This window comes from Saccostrea cucullata, unplaced genomic scaffold (assembly GCF_032062105.1).
Source record: "Saccostrea cucullata isolate Sc308-1 unplaced genomic scaffold, CSIRO_AGI_Scuc_v1 ctg8587, whole genome shotgun sequence".
Classification (NCBI taxonomy): Eukaryota; Metazoa; Mollusca; class Bivalvia; order Ostreida; family Ostreidae; genus Saccostrea; species Saccostrea cuccullata.
In genome coordinates, this window is record NW_026926549.1 from 11351 (window position 1) to 15132 (window position 3782).

The 3782-nt window shown below is 34.9% G+C and overlaps 1 pseudogene; it reads right to left on the bottom strand.

Annotated features, from left to right (window-relative positions):
• Positions 1-487: 487 nt before the first annotated feature.
• Positions 488-2661, bottom strand: LOC134271998 (uncharacterized; annotated as a pseudogene).
• Positions 2662-3782: the final 1121 nt, after the last annotated feature.

The following is a 3782-nucleotide window of genomic DNA, read 5'->3' on the forward strand; positions in this document are numbered from 1 at the left end:
TAATGCAGAAATGTAATGATTAATAGGAATAAAATAATGAGTTTTATCACATAAGAAAATACTGGAATCCCGTTGTTCTAAATTATTAATTTTCAGGTTCTTTTTTCATAGTTGTTGCAGGGGTTTTCTAAAATGAAGTTCACGTTTGAATATATTATCAGGGGGCTTTTATGTGCTCTTGTATAAAAAATAAAAATGAATAAACAGGAATAATATAAGAAATATATTTGAAACAATCGTTTGATCATTTCTTCATTTATTATCTGAGATGGCAGCAGTGTATACAGGGTTTCACAAATTGTAAGTGTAAATATTATGTGTAATATTATGAAACAATCTCCGACTATTTGGTAAAATTTTTAAATATGAACATTTAAAATATTTCTAAAGAAAAAAAATTGAAACATACGCACAAGTATAGAATAGTGTTGTCTCGTTAATATATATATATAAAAAAAATACATGGAAGGACAAAAGAAAAAAAATCACACAAGAATTAAAATTAACTTATTGATAATGGCCAAGCTTTAAGCTTTTACTTGGGTAAAGGCGACAAAACTCCCAAGACTTGTGAATCTGCAGTGAAACAAAAAAAAAACGCCTTGAACATACCTGAGATTTCACCTTGAAAGATTGCTCTTAAAATAAAAAAAATAAAATAAAACTCCAAGAGGTTAAGACACTATTCGATTGTCTGATTCCTGGTCGCGTTCTTGAAGTAGTGATTTGACAACCTCTGGGTTAGATTTTTGTACAACAGGTAATGCATCATACCACACTTTAGCATGCCCTTCTAAATAAAAAGGGAATGCATCCTATACTTTATGATCGACCAAATCATGAAATGTAGCCCACTTGAAAAAAAAAATAACTACAATTACATTTTGAGTGTTATCTCCTTTTAAATAAACAGTGCCCTACCTGTATTTCTAGTTTGTGTATCAAACGTACAAGCTTTTCTGCCTTGCCCAGTGAGAGTGGTGCAGAAGTATCTACTTTTTCACGCGAAAAGTCCCTATCTGGAAGTTCCGTCTTTTGTCAATACATCTGGGGCACCGTTTCATGTTCCGCCAGAGTTCGAAGTTTGATTTTGTGTCTTTGTCTTCCTGTATGTGTGGCTCAATTTAACTCCCGGGGCCGGAACCGTCTTGAGGAGGGAGGATCTGCAGTCAGTGTTCGTCTTTTGCCAATTTCCTTGAAAAGACGGTTTTCCTCTCAAACCACGTATTGGAGAGACGTTCCAATCCTTTGGAGCGGATGGCTCTGGAACTATTGGGAATCCAGCCACAGAATCACTGTCCAAGAAGGGGGGGGGGGGTATTATATCGTCCTCCTCCGAAAACGAGTTTTGGCCTGATTTGTTAGCTTGGCTTTTAGATGAAACTAAGTCTGGTTGATATGTGTGTGGATTAAAACTTATTTCTTTATCCTCAAGGTCTGGCTGAATAAAGACTCTTGGAGGAAAAGAAGCTACCTCTCCCACTACTCGTTGCAATCGTTCCAATGGCGTTTCTGGCTTGTTCTTCTTCCCCATAATGTGTATAAATTAAAAGGATTCTCCAGCCACTTATCATAACCGGATCAACCTTATTTTCGACTCCAGCCTTAATAACCAGCAATGGTTTAGGAAGACAGAGTCCAAAATGACATTGGGGCGATCATAAGTATACTTTTTATATACTCTGGAATCTTTTTAATACGGAAGTAAACTTCAGAACAAGTTCTTAGTAATGGCCTGTATAAATACAACAGAGAAGACACAACTCGTCGGAATTTTTTCTTTAATTTTACAATCCAATTTATATTAACAAATTCATTCAACACAATTAATAGTACAAGAAATATTAAACATTATCAAGTATCTTTTCCTATCTTAAGGTGTTATTGAAAATATGCACCATTTTATAACAATATCTTACCTTTATAATTACAACAGAGAAGACACAATTCGTCGGAATTTCTGACGAGGAATCTTTCCTTGCCGCATTTATACTATGCTACTAGTAAAAGCTCCGCCCTGCACATATATGAAGGACGAGTAATTTCATTTTCTTCAATGAATTTGTTAGTTTTTTTTCAATAACTATGGATATGGTCTCAAATGTATTCTGCTGAATCTTTTTCAGGAAGTTTAGGGAATAGGTAAGTTGCTGGGCATCTAATGAAGCTTCTTCTGTTTTATTCTTTTTCTTTATTAGAAAGGTCTTTATCTTTTGGTAATGGGATATTTGGCTTGGTATGGTCAGTCGCCAACGCCGAAATTGGTTGAACCCCTGATTCATTGGTCTCCTTTCGGCAGCAGGCTGCTCATTCACCATTCTCCTCAGGTTGTCCATCACAACCAGGGATAAGGCGAAGAATGCAAAACTGTCAGCCATATAATAAAATGAAGCATATAGGTGTCGTCAATATAGAGTCTCAAGTTTTTCGTTTTCTATCCCATTTTCTGTGACAATTTGTAAGGGTGCCCAATATCTAGGAAAGATTTCTTCACTGAGCAATCGTCTAAGATGTTTTATCTATAACAGCAAATTCCTCTGGCCATCCACTTAACAGATCTATGAACCCCACAATGTATTTGTTCCCCGATAATGACCTACGTATGGGCCCAAAAAATCTTAACTCAATCTTAGCAAATGGACATGGAGGTATATCTGTTTCTTGAAGTGGTGATTTTAACTTTAAGGACCTCATTATACAAGTAACGCACTTAGTTACATAGCTGCAGATTTCTCGATACAAATTAGGCCAATGTATTTGTGTCTGATTGAGTCAAATGTTTTGTCTATTCCCATCTGCCCGGTGTCATCATGGTACTGTTTTATCCCTAAATTGATAAGGGACAAATAATATTAACACTGGGTCATGGTTTGCATTTGACAAGAAATACACAATATCATCATTTTGTAGATATTTACCAGGTCCATTCCAAAGACTATTTCTACCTACGTAGCTATTAATATATAGCTATTAATAGCTACCTTGGTATTTAAAGCTACCAGGGTAGCTATTTTTACCTACTTTCTGCTTTACTTGCATTTTGTGGCCAAATGCAGGAACGGCGCAACATGGTGAGCACAACATTTTTTAATACAGTCACACTGATGATGAATATGACAAAAATTTGGCCAAAAAATGATTACTACGTATCTTATCAATTTTGCATAGAAACGAATGTAAAATTGCCGATTCAGGAAGTAATCATTTTTTGGCCTAAATTCATCATTAGTTTGACTGTATCAAACGATATGGTATTCACCATGTTGCGCCGTTTGGTCTTTGTGCCGCAAAATGCAGAAATTATAAAAAGTAGGTAGAAATAGCTACTTTGGGTAGTTTTAAATACCTAGGTAGCTATTAATACGCAGTACAGTTAAGGTGCGCAATGGAAATATAGACTAAATTTTGTATTTAAAAATGTATTAGTAATCGGGATGGCGATTATTTTTTGTATATTATTTATATCGGATAATTGTAATTATGATTAATAACTACATATCGAGGACGATTATATTTTATATTTAGACTAGTCACGTGATGCGGCAGTCACGCGATTTTAGCACATTGACTTGAAGTATTGATGTTACATATGAATATCACTAGTGCAAGGGCATAACCAAGTTAAATTTCCAAGTTTAGTATATATATATTTTCAACACCCATTGTAGTTTCTAAAAAGTGCTGCGATCCTGTATAAATTCTGCTATTTCACTGTTAAAATTATACTTGTATGACCGAATGCTATATTTTTTGCTGGTCAGCGGCATGAAATATTGATATCA